The sequence below is a fragment of the Molothrus ater genome, chromosome 6, assembly GCF_012460135.2.
Source record: "Molothrus ater isolate BHLD 08-10-18 breed brown headed cowbird chromosome 6, BPBGC_Mater_1.1, whole genome shotgun sequence".
Classification (NCBI taxonomy): domain Eukaryota; kingdom Metazoa; phylum Chordata; class Aves; order Passeriformes; family Icteridae; genus Molothrus; species Molothrus ater.
In genome coordinates, this window is record NC_050483.2 from 51,371,682 (window position 1) to 51,386,552 (window position 14,871).

General features: G+C 37.2%; 1 long non-coding RNA gene across 1 annotated transcript in view; it reads right to left on the reverse strand.

Annotated features, from left to right (window-relative positions):
- The window catches only part of LOC118687086 (uncharacterized), an 84,217-nt gene that overhangs the window by 7,918 nt on the left and 61,428 nt on the right, over positions 1-14,871 (reverse strand). Inside the window, exon 4 of the long non-coding RNA XR_004980286.1 lies at positions 906-971. This is a non-coding gene — a long non-coding RNA (uncharacterized LOC118687086). The remainder of the gene's footprint in view (positions 1-905; positions 972-14,871) is intronic.

A 14,871-nucleotide genomic window follows, 5' to 3' on the forward strand; every position in this document is an offset into this window, starting at 1 on the left:
CTGCAACACCTCCATTTTAGAAATCAGACTACTACTATCCACCACATGTTCTGGCACAAACCCAGGTTCCTCTCTCCCTGTTCATTCTGCTTCTCCCTCAGCCTCATTAAAGCCTCACAAAACAACCTATGGAAACAAGAGATTCAGAAAAGTCATTTCAAGGATCGTGTCAAACTGCTTCATGGCCAGAGCCACAGCAGGGAAGGACAGAACTCCATGGAGGCCATGAGGGCTCTGAATGAGTGCAGGCATGTTCCCACATGGAAGAGATTACAGAATTGGAGAAGGAAGCCAAGTAATTTGTTCATCTTTCACATGATCATGTATTTTGCATATGTTGTGGAGCAATGTACCTTTCAGTTGGGACCGGTTATGTTATGCTGAAGTTCATCTTATGTAACGCTGATCAGTTAGACCACAGATGCTGATTTAAGTGGGCCTTTAGGAGCTGACCTTCTTGCCCCGAGTGATTACAGAACCAAGAGCAAAGTGTGCACCAGGGGTAAAATAAATCAAGAACTGAAGGACAGCAGTTTATACAGGGCTCTATATGGACTCTTCATCCCAAACTTCTCTTGTTTTTCTTTGCCCTCTGAGCAGATTTTTGATTACTGCAGCCAGACTCCAGGTTTTCTTAGAGTTCTGCCAGAAACAAGGGCTGGGGCATGTTTATTTCTGAGGGCAGATCCAAGAAAGGGATACGTTCAGCCAGCTAGCAGGCGCTAGGATCCAAGGGAATGAAAGAAGACATGGGGAAGGTTCATAAATCCATAGCTTTAAAAACATAAATGGACCTGTCAGTAATTGTTCCTACAGACACAGAGACTTGGAATGGGGAGCGAGGTTAATGGGGTGAATGCACAGGTGGAAAAGGATTTGAATGTAGACAGAAAAAGGGAACTTACAGATGAGTATCCAGGACACAGTGGAAGAGAAAGCTTCAAGACATAATCTCAGGAGTCTGGGGTGACCTGGCAAAGAAAAAGCAACAATAGTACTGGAGTAAACTGATCATGGATGGAAAAGCCTTGGTACATAGAGATCAGGGAAGATGAGATTGCTGGCTGGGTGATATCTGCTGGGATACAGGTTTAGGGGATTTAAGGATTTGGGAACTTGGATTGAGCTAGCAGAGGACCCTTGTGCAGTTTCCCAATTTGGCATCAAGGATATAACAACAGCATAATGCTTTCACCACAGTAAAACACTGCCACCCCTACTGATACCCAGTATTTCCCTCTTCCTTCCCCTCCCAATGAGGAGCTCTGCAAGCACATTTTCTCAAGACTTTTTTTCACTGATGGAAATACAAGAGTTCTAAATTACAGTAATAAGTAGAGTTTAAAACATCCATAAATATGGAAAACCACTGAATATTTCCACAGAGTTGCACTGTGCCTGAGGAGGGTTATGAACCACTAAAAGAAAAATGGTCAACATTGCAGTCATGCTCTTTACTTTCAGTGGAGTTGAAGCATTTGACATTCTAGCAGAAAAAAATGGAAGACCCACAAAATCCTGAAACAATTTTGAAATGCACATTTAAACATTAGGAAAAGAATGAACGGTTCAATGAGTGAGAGTTAGTCTGGGGAATCATTTTTGTCATCAGGAGCTACCCAAATTTCCAGTGCCAGACAATACATGGTATAAAAACTGCACAATACTGTTACTACATGAGAGCTATAATTTATCCTGGATAAGTGTTAAACCACGAACCTGGTAGGTGGTAGGGGGAAAATAGCACCTTAGGCAAGAAGAAGGCAGTCTGCTCTACAGGAAAGTTTGAGGCAGCTCCTTGACTTGAGGGAGCTTGTCCCAGAGGAAGAGCTTCTCCTTGAGCAAAGGAAGGGACAGCTTCTCTGGGGGTAGGTGGTCACACATGGCACAGGTTTGTAAGAGATTACCTGGAGCAGGAGGGAACGTGGCTGCTGCAGGGGGAACAGAGCACCTGCTTGCTCTGGCAAGATGAGAGGTTGTGAGGCTGCTTGGCCTGTGGAGCAAAGGTACAGGGCCATAGGTTTCCAGAGGGGACAGGACAGGTGAGTTGTGCTGATCTGCAGGAGTTTGGGTGTTGGAAACTCCCAGCTCTACAGAGATGGGGCAACTGAGAGGTGTTTTAAAAGATTTTATTCCATTATCAGTCTCGTAGCAGGGTGAGACACAAGAGATGCAAAACTCAATGCTATTCTATCAGAAGCCAACCTATTTCCTGGTCATAAATGTTTTTCAGCCTATTAGCTTTTGCCACACAATGCTGCTAACACTTCTAACACCAATCATCCATTATTTAACCCCACGTGGTCTTGCTTCAATGCATCTTTCACAGTTCTAATTCTCCAAAATATCTGGTTTTTATGTAAGGCCATAGTTTGAAACTTGTTTCTAGTTCAATTCCTCTCTCACAGCATTATCTCTATTTCATGGCCTTTCCAAGTCAGCACACCTTATCTCAGAGTTTACATACAGAGGTACAAGACTGTGTGGGCTTTCAGTCAGGTTTTGAGAACCCTTTACAAATTTATTTCTCACATTTGGAGACACATCTGTTTGGTTCGCACCAAATTCTAGTTCTATTTGTGTAACTGGGCCACCTGACTTTTGATATCAGCTCTGGCCTTTGAGCAACCTTTGAGCCCTGGCTGCTAAACATGACAGTGAGTGCTTGGTGCAATCCAAAAAAGTAACGGTGCACACTTGCCATAAGCATCATGTTCTGCCAACTTCTTGTACACTAGTGTCATTTCAGCATGGTGGGTGGTGGGAACTCAGTGAAACTTTTGGAATTAGAGATGTTTGAATTCAGAAATAAATCTGTTTCTCTTCTTTTTGTTCTCATCATTTTCAGCTAGATATAGATCTGTCTAGACAGAGTGAAGCTATATTAATAACTCCATTATTATTGCTATAGCTAACAAAACATTCTAAGTGCTTTAAAAATAGTTCTCATTAGTGGGAAGAAATTTCATGTCCAAGATCTGGCTGAGATGTCCTTCTCATGCTGCCTAAGTAAAGGAAGGCGATGACTGTCCTCCCACTCCTCTCTGGATGTATCCTAGGAAAGCCCTTTAGAGTTTGTGATTTATCCCTACACCAGTAAGAATTAACAGCTTCTTCTTACAGCAGCTGGGCTTTTATTGTCAGTGTTCATTTTGAGGACAATTTTGCATTGTTTATTTTGCTTTGCTTCAGCCGAAAAAGCAACTGGCTATCTAATTCCAGAACAAAACTAACTGTGGTGAGGAATTCTGAAAATGCTACATAGGAATCCATTTAAATCAAATGGAGTTAGGAAAGCAGCATTTTTGTAGCCTACTTTTAGGATCTTGTAGAACATGCTCAATTTACATTCAGACAGCCTGGATGAAGGTATTAATTCAAGTTTAAATTTTGGTGGTGAAAGTTTAGCTGTTGTACAGCTAAATGACACGATCCTTGAAATAGCCTAAGTATTCAGGCTGAACATCAGATTTTTAAAAACTGCATCACTTTTATCAAAACACAAAAATCAAAGAACAATAATTTTTCTCCATAATTGCATTAGTTTGTGTTTAAACTAGTTCGTATTAATCCAAAATAAGAACAGAAAACTTGGAAGCAATATGAAGCAAGCTGATTTATGCTCAGATGTAATGGCAAAATGCACATTTGCCTTCATTCTCTATTCTTTCTCTAGTACAGCTTCATGAAGCTTATCTTGCAATATAAAAACCGCAAATGTATCAATCTTTGAGAAGCTGCAGGTGACAGAAATGGCAGCCATTTACGCTATATGAACTGAAATTTTCTGACTTTAGCTATTTTTTCTAGTGGAAAATATCACATTTATTTATTAATACCAGCTAGAAGACTGCTATAACCTTTCAAAGAATAGAAATCTGGCCAAGGAATCCAGAATTTAAACTCTGAGTAGTGATATTGCTTGATTCAAGAGAACTACATAGGCTTGTAGAAACTTCTTATGCAAAAAAAATATGCAAAAAGGGTATTCAGCATTAGCAGTGTTGCATGTTTGAGCATTAATTCAGAGATTTCAAAAGGAGCTTGGTGGTTTTTTTTTTTACCAGTTTCTTCTGGTAGTATGTCCTGTGAAATGGACAAAAATGACACCATTCAAAATGTCTTTGAAACACTGCTCTGGGTATTTTACACATATTCCCAAGCTACATGTCAGAGTTAGGTACCTAAACTAGCTGCTTGTGACACCTTCTGTAACTGGTTAAGAGAGACACGTTCCTCCAGCAGAAGAGAGAGTCAATACATGTGAGTTAGATTTTTGGATTGAATTTCTCCAGGAGAAATTTTTCCCATTTGACTCTTCAGGGAGAGATTGGTACATACCTTCAACCTCCCAAAGTAAAGGATGTCCTTAAGAGGTTTTGAGCTGAAACAAGTATTATCACTCCTCTAAAATATTGCCATTCCAAAGAACTTGATGTTTTCTGCCCCATGCTGCCACAGTTTCTGCCAGCCAACTCTGCAGGGGCATGTCTCTAATCATACCGAGTCCCCAGCAAGCATTGTAACACTTATCTCAGGCTAATATCATGCTGATATCAAAAGCAAGTCTCTAAATTTCAGTTCATGTCATTGGTTAGCTATGGAAGTCAACAGAGATTTGTGATGTCTATTTGAACACTTAGCTAAATCCTGAGTATGAACGAGACAAAGCTGACAGAAAGTGAATTTAGAAGCATAGCCCATTATGAAAAGTCGTGCTCAGCAATGACACAACTACTTCAAGACAAAGAGAAAAATCTATGCTTTTGCAACTGTTCTGGATTCTTGCCCCAAGTTGTTGTTTGTTTCAAAGTTGTGTGGTTGCTTACACAAAGTCCTACTGAGCTGAGAAGCACCAAACCCAGAATCTGTTGGATTCTGAGCAATTGCTGACACAGTTAACAATCCAACTGCACCTGGGAAGTTGGAAGTGTCATTTCCAAAGACCATACTTTAAGACACACTTGTTTTGGTGTTTTTGTTACACTTTTCCTGCTTATTTTCTAAAAACTCCCATGGCACTGAAGAATTGCTACTGTGATGGAAATAAGGCTCAGGTTCATTTTTCAGATACTATTAACCTGTTTACCCTAAGTAAAAATGCATCAAATATAAAGTTTTCAATTAAAAATTTGTATATTTATAGTGGCACAGGTTATATATTTAAAACAAAATGTTCATATTTTCAAAATTAAAAGTTTTAAAAAAGAGAAATACAATTTATCAAAAAATACACTTTTAATTAATAAAGCTTATCACCTTCAGTTCAATCATTTAATAGTTTTTTTCTTTTTCAATTACAGGAAGCTTATTAATAACCTCTAAATCATCAGAAATTCCACCCAATGCAGGCTAGACCTTTCCCAAAAAGATTCTGCCCAGATGCATTTTACATATGGTAAATTTACACATAGTCACTGTAGGAAAAATAATGTGCTGTCTTTTTCAATATATCGAAGCAACTTGCAAACTAACAACCTAGTTTTTAAAATTAAAGGTAAAAGCACAGGAAAGGTGCTCTAAAGAACACCTGTCACTTTAGAAAACCTATAATAAAAATGCAATTTTTCTACCATAGCAACATTCAAGGAAACTACCAGGGGAGTGTTTTCAATCAAGGCATTTATTTCTGTCCACAGCTGTTCTGCATTTAATTTTTTAGTTCATATTACTCCTATCTGTTTTTCCAGGGCTAATTCAAACTGAGAAAGAGCTATATGTCACTCACTAAGCAAGAGTATAATTAAAAGTCCTACTACTACAGCTGGTTTGAAACATTTGAGAGCTTGGGAATTGCAGGGAACTCATATTAAAAATAAAAAGGATGTAATCACAGCCTCCTGTGAAGTTTAATGGGAAAAAGTAATTTCATGATTGCAGTTGGTTTGAATGAAGCACATTTCTCTAATTATGTATATCATGTGTATACACATAAAGACTATAATCTATCTATATAATCAGGGTGATTTAAAATATTCCTGAATTTCAGGATTATAGTTAATCTGGAAAAACTATTTACACATCATGAGATCATTTCATACTATGGTGTAAGGTAGATCTTTCTTAAACATGCATCCCAGTTACACACTTAAATTATCCATTTCTGCACGCTGTCCAGCCTTCTGGGTGGATGTAGGGAAACACAGTCAAGTTGTAGCAGTTTCCTTTTTTAAAAACTGCACAAGTAAACCACATGGTTCATTGTTTGGCATGCCACTGCTGAGGATGCCTACACATTATTCTGTTCTTCACCATACTACTCTTTCTGGAAAAGTCATTCCAGACTGATGTCAGTTTGGATATATGAAGGCTGCAGACTCGTTCTAATTGTAGTACTAAAACAAGCTGTGCTGGTGCCAATACTTAACAAATTTCATTCCAATTCACAGCAATTTTTTGCTTACTTTTGCTTACAGCAAAATCAGTTCTGTCAGTTTTTGTCTTATTAGTAGAACTGTACTTTTCCCGTACAATTCTCACACTGAAATGGTTCAGATAAAGCTGAAACCAGAACTATCAAATGGTAGCTATTTTGTAGATCACAGCAGTGACTCAAGAAGCAACTTGAGATTGAACCTCACCAACTTTATGTTCCTAAACTAGACCTATTCTATATTAGCATGTTTAGACTACTAGCTCTTAGAGTGTTGCTTTTTATAGGACTTTAACAGATTAGGACAAACTTGATATTTCTTTAAAAAAGTTTCAATTAATAATGTTGCCATCATGCAAATACACTTTAAAATGTATTTGTTAAAAAGCCATCAAGTTTTCTGTCTCTCTTCATCTCTCAATTAGAAGAACTTTGGAAACTTAAGAAAAAACTCTGATTCTACAAAGTTCTTATTGCCTCCTGCAAAAGCAAAACCAACGGAAGGTAATCGTGGTCAATGCCTCCATAAACAGACTGACCTGCCAAATCAAGAGAAATACTGAGAAATATTGAGAAATCTAAAATATAAAAGAGCTAGTGGAAAACCTGGTTTATATTTAGCAGAAGCACTTTTAACACTTGGAGTTAAACTGTGGAACTGAGAGAGTAAGTGAAAATGTTTCTTTTATGCCAGCATGCAGGGTATGCAATTAAAATAATTTCTGCTGTCCAGAAGAGGGGACATAGAGTTCCTAATAGAAGCCAGGAGTATTCATGGTGCGTTAATTTGAATCATGGAAGTTATCCTGAATGATACATTAAAAACAGGAATGTTACATACCTCACCATTTTGGTTTACTTTGGATAAGGGTACAAAGGACACTGAGTCAGGCCTGTCTTTACTATATACTTGATCAGAACTTATGAATATTTCTCTGATCACAAGGTTTCACAAGGTTTCCAATCTGGTGCTTTATTCAGTGTTGTTTCAAAGTGCACAATGTCATTTTAATCAGTTGGGAACTGCTTAATTCATCCTCTAGTAATGCCATTAAAATTTATTTCATTATTCATATTGGAATTATATGGTTGATTCACAGAATATGTTTTGCAGTCATTTTTTTTCTATATCTTTGAAAATGTAGTCCTAGATGTTTTCTTACTCTAAGGACCTAATTTCAGTTCACACTAGCATTTCACATTTCAGTGAGAAAAATATTTCTCAGAACAAGTGAAAGCACAAGATACTAAATCTGACTATATTTCATCTGCTTTCTCTGCATCAGTTCAGGTAGCTGCTTAGCCAAATACTATATAAATGTAGTGTGCTAAATTTACAAAGAGCTCTATTCAATGAAACAGCAGAATACCCTTTTGGCTTGCCCAACTGGATACATCTGTACAGAGACATCTGGAAAAATGGCTGAATTTCACATTGTAAAAAAATCAGAAAAGTGAGCCCTTCCCCTGTTTTCCTTTACTTACTGAGAATTATATCATGTAGACAACTACAGCCCAAAAGAATATCATTCCACACACTGTTGGTGTTATTTTAAATACTTTTCTGAATAATATTTAAGAATTTAATTCTTTTTTCAACTACACCTGACTTATGCCTGTTGTTATTCTGACTTTTCCAATGAATTATCTCCTCCAAAATCAAGGAGAGCCTCTTAGGTCAATTTTCAGTGTTTAATTTTGTATTTATTTACAGATACAGAAAATAGACCTGCTATGTGTTTGTTTCCTCTCAAGCTGTTTTAGGCTAATTCTTTTCCCACCATGGGGCCACTCTGTCTTTATTTAACTTAGTTTTATTTAAATTTTGTCCCGTAACCTTTGCTATTTTTTTTCTTAATAGAAAAAAGATGATGCACTATTAATGTGGCTAAATTTTCCATTTAAACAATTCTAACTTGGTGTGCTTCACTACTTAATATATTTGAGATTGCCTAAGATTTTCCCTCCATCAAGACCAAAGAGAAACATATTGGTAAAATGAGCAACTTAAAGATGACAAGCTTACTGTCAGTATTCTGCTCAGCATATAAAGTTGGCAGCTGCTTAACACATATTCCAGTTTCATAATGATGGACGCTGGAAAATGCAGTATTTTTCTCTCTCAGCCTTTCCTAATTCACTCCATATGTAAGAAGGACTTACCTCATGCACCCAGATTTCTAGCACCCCCTTCCCAAGTAGGGGCAGGGTCTCCAAAGCAAATAAATAAATAAATAAAAATGACCTTGGTGGTTTGTGGGTTTTATACATACTCTCAGTCACATATACTCAGAACCACTAAAAATCACAAACTCCCCAGAGAGCCAAGATTTAATTTGGATCACACGTTACAGGCCAGACTAGAGACTATCTTTACAATAACAATATTTACTTATATTCATCAACAGATGGTAAAACAGCATAGGGAGAAATGCTTGAAGAAAACTGAGCAGTTTTTCACAGAAATAATGGCCACACCATCTATAGATCATCAATAAAAAGCAAATCAGATATGGACAGAATATTTAATTCTTGTCTAAGTAAGTTGCGTTTTCAAATTACATTATAGATCAGAAATTTCTTCCTTATGTGTCTAACTCAAAACTGAAAATCAAGTTTACATTATTGCTCTCTGGATTTTTGCCAATGCCCATCACAAGAGAGAAATCAGAAACAGCACTAGGATGATATTTGACATTTGCAGCTGAAACCAGAAGTTTTTAGAATTGTTTCCAAAAAGTTGACTTCACCTGCTTCACCTGCCATAGTTACATGTGGCCATACATAGAATTAAGAGAGAAGAACACAAATGTCAAAGCATAACTTTCACAATTATTTAGCTGCTTTTTTATACACATCACTCTTCTTTGCAAGACTGCAAAGACTAATATAATTTCTACTTTGGTTCATTTCCTTCCCCCTAAAATAAGTATTATCACAAATTAATGTATTTTTTATCCCTTTTCAAGAAGGCTGGTTCACACTGGGTTTTCCTCCTATATTATACTAATGTCGTTTCTTCAAATCTTAATGTATAATATGTCTATTATATAATAGGTCAGACAGGATTTGATTATGGGCTTCCACTGAACTTTATACACTTTATACACTATCTGCCTCGAGTTCAAAAAATAAAAGTAACTCTCCTGCCACACATACATACTTTGCAAAATAGTACTATGAAGAAAAGCATTCTTTTGTAACATAGATTATTTCTAAGAGTGTAACGCAGCTCTCCCTCATTCCAAGGAAGATAGATGAAATCTAATACCCCTCTGAAAAAAAGGTAAAGGAATAACTCAGAAAAGACAATTATTTATGTTTCTTGTAGAGAAAGCCTGCAGGAACTGGTGGTACAGGGTCCACTGTTCAGATAAAGGACAATTTGCTCATCCAATTACATCAGATGCCATTCAACTTAAATGCAGTCTGCAAAAGTCACCTGGAATTATTATGTATGATGCAGAAACCTTAACCATCAATCACATGCTGGAAAATTGTCTAGTGGCAATAACACTGGCAGAAAAACTTCTAACTTTTTTTTAATATTCTAGCATTTCATCCCTCAGACATAGAAGGTAGACTGCTCAAAGGGTGACACAAGACTTAGTGAAACCAGATGATCTTGCTAAAGAGACCAAATTTTATGTATTTTACTTGCTGAAATATAATACATAAAACTGGGGTTTTTTTCCTGACATCAACTATAACAGCAATCTTCTTCATGACTCATCTGCCTATCCCTACCATGCTACTAAAAGACAATCTAGTTCTTTTGAATCAATGTTCCTTAGGACAATTTAGTACAGATGTGGAAGGAAACCTCAGCCCAGCATGAAAACAAAGACTTGTTTAATAATTATTTTAAGCATTCATGTGAAACTATAGAGTGAATTTGTTTTTACAACATGCAAAACTTCACTTGCAAGATATGCAAATGTTTCAATGTCCTCTTTCTGATAACTGCTCATTCAAATTATCAAGTAGTGAAAATTACATTTGAAAAAAGAGTAGCAAATCAAGACTCCTGTGGTCACTTTTGGAAATTAAGGTGTATGTTTACTTGGCAGTTTACCACAGTGGAAAGGAAACACTGCTGCTGGCAGTAAACTAGGAGTCCAGTTGCACAGTTTAGCTGCAGCAGCATGATGTTCTGGGTAGGTCAATTTAAATAATTTTTGTAACTATGTTGTAGACATAGCATATCTAAAAGTGAATTGTAAAAGGAGATGGAGAGTAAAAACCTTGTGTGATGTAATTCCTGAACCACTATATGTAAAAAATCCAGTGATGCATAAACAAAAGACACGCTTGTCTGTCTTTTCTTCCAAGGCTGTGAACAAGATTATCTGGTTATGTACACAGGGTCTTCTAGGCAGAACAATTGTTTAGAGGCTCTTTCTTGTTGGTTTTTTTGGGTTTTTTCCCATCACTAGTGACTTTTCCTGACATTATATTGGTTAGCTAGCACCTATAGAAGATTTTAGTTATTAAAATACAATTTTTTTAAAGCATTGGTACAGTATCATAATATTCATCATTTTTTTTCTGTAAAAAAAAGTGTGCATTTGGTTACTCTGGGGCCATCCCTAGAAAGTACTGCTTGTCCTAACAAGCACTACTTTCCTACCCTGGAAACTTTTCAGGTACCAGCCTCTAAACCAGCAAAACAAGTCACATTCAGAACAATATGCAATTTTGGACCAGAACACTCTGCCCCAAGTGTAGATGACATGGGTTCAATAGAAAACTAGACAAGTTCCTGGAAGAGAAATCCCCTGAGGCAAAGACACCTCAAACCCACATGGTTATTTCTGGTTCAAGAAGTCCCTGACTTTCTAAGTTTTACAGAGCTGGGAAGCTGTTCTCAGGAAGTACCACAGCCTGCCTCCCTGCCCTTCCCTGCCTCTGCAAACAGCTTTTATGGCACTGGCAGGAACAGGATGGACTGTGAGCACCAGAGCCACTCCAGTGGAAACACTCTGGAGCAGGTGCAGGTCAGCGCTGCCCGAGCTCGGCACTTGCTTCAGTGAAAACTCTAATGCACTATTAAGAGAAAACAACTTTTTGAGATTTATTGTGGACAGTAGCTGCTCAAAGAAGATGTAAATTAGAAAATAAGCTTTTCTGGGCAGAAGACAGCTTTTCTGCTATGTGTTTGTCTGGTGCCCACAAAGAGCTCATATAATGAGGACAATAGGTTTACTGGGACAGTAAGTCCTGAACATTTCCAGTCACAGCTTCACTTAAAGGGCATTATGACCTCTCTTTCTGTAACACTTGTGGGATTATGTCACTACTCCTACTTCCTGTGCCTTTTATATTTCTGTGACTATAACCCGATGCAGGAATTACAAGCCCATATTTGGGAATTAGTGTCCATGACTGCTACTATAAGAAATAAAAACCCCCAAAAGACTAGTTTGTTAGCAAACAGAAATAAACTTCTTAGAGATTGAACCATAATTCGCTCCCATAAAATGTCTGCCATTGTCTTTTCAAAGAAACTGAAACAATAAGCTAAACAAAGACAAGAGTTAACCAGAGTGTTTTTCATAGTTAAAAAGAACAAGTGTAGCCATAGATTCTTGCCAGCTTCTGTTGCCACTTAAATAGTACCAAAGATACAAGTATTTGGAAAAGGAAGGTTGACTGTGAACCTGCCAAGCTGTGACAACAGTGCTCTTATCTGTGGTACAATAATATGAACAAATTAGTACAATAAAAGTAGTTTATAAGGGCAAAAATATCAACTTGCCATAACAGTTAAGCTTTTTCTCCCTTTAAAAATTCCTAGTAAACAAAATATAAAGATGTTAAGAGTTATTCTTTCCCTATTTTCTTTTGTACATCTGTTATCTTCTTGCAGCCAATTTTTTACTGAAAAGTTGATGTTTTGTTGAAGCAAATCCAGTAGCTGTACAGCTGTGCTGCTGTGCAGAACAGCATCCCATTACTCACCATCCTGAGAACCATACAAAACTTGGGAAGAATAATTTGCTCTGAATTTCAAGGTTCCCCATATTTTTTTCCCTCTTACAGTATTCTAGAGATCAAGGGGTAAAATACAGCAGCCTTTTATAGTACATCATCTAGTTCTGCCATGAATGCAATGTAGGTTCTTCCACCTTACACCATGGAGAAGTGGCTCTTCATTTAGTTTGCATTTTCGAATTGGCAACAGCCTGGATATGAACAACCCACATGCCATAACTGACATATTGCTAGTTGACATTCTAGCTTATCTCTTTCAACATTCACCTTCAGGAAAAGAAATATGAAGGTCACCTATTTTCAACAGCAAAATGGTGCAGTTTTGGACTTTTTTTAACCTTACACACAACCCAGAAAAACAGGGTGACCAGCTATTTTTAATTTTACTAATAATGGTTCATATATTAAGTACAATTTTTATTATATGGTAAAGTGTTTATATGTGTCTCCAATATCTAAATCTGAATTTTTACCAGCTCCTATGCAACTAAATCTAAAATAATAAAATTTTCTAGCATCCCCTCACATGGAAGATGAGAATTTTTGATAATTCATGCTTCAAAATTTGTATTCCTGCTTCGTAATTTTTTCCTTTTCTTGACCAGCTTTTCTTCTGTGTATTTCACAGCTGTACTGGTCCAAGCAATGTCCACTGGTGGAAAAATATGTGTGTGTCAAGTGGATATTGAAAAGGCTGCACTCTTTATGTCAAATGTATTTCTACTCCTCTAGAGGAAGATGTTCCCCATAAACGTTTAGGTATGCAAATAAGGACACTTCATTGATACTGGTCAGGGATTCCAGGAATGCAGTATCAAAGGACACATTCATATCTGCTAGAGTGTGGACTGAGTTTTAGTTGGTTACTGGTTCAGTTGGTTAACAGTTAAGGATTTCTACTTTCTTACTTCCCAACAATCTCTGAGCATTGCAAACTTTGCTGACATGAAGTTTCAATGTACTGCTGTGCAAAAGCTCTCTGGGTTATCTCATGCTTCTGCTTATTAAAGAGGCCCACAGATGGGTTTTAATGATCATCCTTTTGTTCTGTATATGAAACCAATGTTCTTTTCTAAAGAAAATAACACTGTGGAGATGAGGTATGTTCCAGTTAGTGCTAAATTAGAACCAAAGTATTCAAAAATGTCTGAGTGTTCCTGCCCTCAAGTGTTGGCAAACTCTGTAGAATACTTTTATGACTTGCTCATGTCGAGTGTTTCTTTAGGAGGAGATGTATAAACCAGCATTACATCAAGTTTAAAGGGCAGTAGGAAGAAGCCATGGTTAATGACAAGAAATAGCACACAAAACAGGTATATGAAATCCCATAAGCAAATCTTTCCTTTGTGGAACAAAATATTCTGACATCCAATCATCAGAAAGCTATCAGTTCTGAAAGGCAATAAGCAGTGAAACACACTGGAGAAAATACACCAATCAGTGTGAAAATAATTTCCTCAGTGACATATCACCCTAACACAACCTTTCTTTTATCTGCTGCCTCCTTGACATTTCCTTCATTTTTCCTTTCATGCTATTCAGTTCCATAATAACAGAATTACATTCAGCTTTCTCATTTGACTCCCATCATTCTCATATATAATTTCGACAGAAGTATTATTTTCATTTTGTTAACACCATTTCCACATCTCAATCCACCTCATTAGCTCCTCTTCATCACTTTGCATTTTTTGCACTAATTTCTGCTCTTTTATTTTGTATCTTCCTTTGCTTTCTATTTAAGCTCTTTTAACTACACCAAAGAAAGGATGTGGGACCATTTTTCACAACAAAGAACAGCTATTTCATTCTGCATCTGTGATTACATCATGTCTTGCACTGCTGCAGATATCTGCCCAAGCACTCACACCCCTGATGTGCATTTGGGTGGTTGGAACCTGTCCTGCTCGGCATGTCTTCATCTCCTTCTCACAGTCATTTTCCAGAAAACTGTATGCTTTCTTTTCCACCCCAAAGCACAGTCTTTGCCAGCATCTTCATCACAATTAACCTGCCTCTTTAGCTAGAGTCACAGATTTCCTGCACAGGCTTCTTTCCTTCACGTGATTGTATCAGTACCGGGCTTTTTTCTCCATGTTACAAGACATGGCTCCATACTTTGCCTTTAAGCTAACAAGCTAGCATTCCATCAAAAATTTCATGAGGTGTCTGACAAACCTTTACAGATATTTTTCCATGTACCACCATGTGTATGGAAAGCCAATCTTCTTCTATGGATGTTTCATCAAATAATATGAGACATGGAGTATTTTAAAGGAACAGATTATCTGCAAAGCAAGATCTAGAGGGTGACATTAGTGTGAATACCTAAATATTTCTTGGGTTTTCTGTACTAAAAAGTACAGGTGTAGCCACACAGACTCCCTGGTACAGGTTCTGCTCCAAGTTATTAAAAAATTGATGATTAGAGAAATGAGAAATTATGGAGAAACCTACTTTTATAGTTGGACATGCACAAGTGGATGTTAATTGGGAGTGAGTTT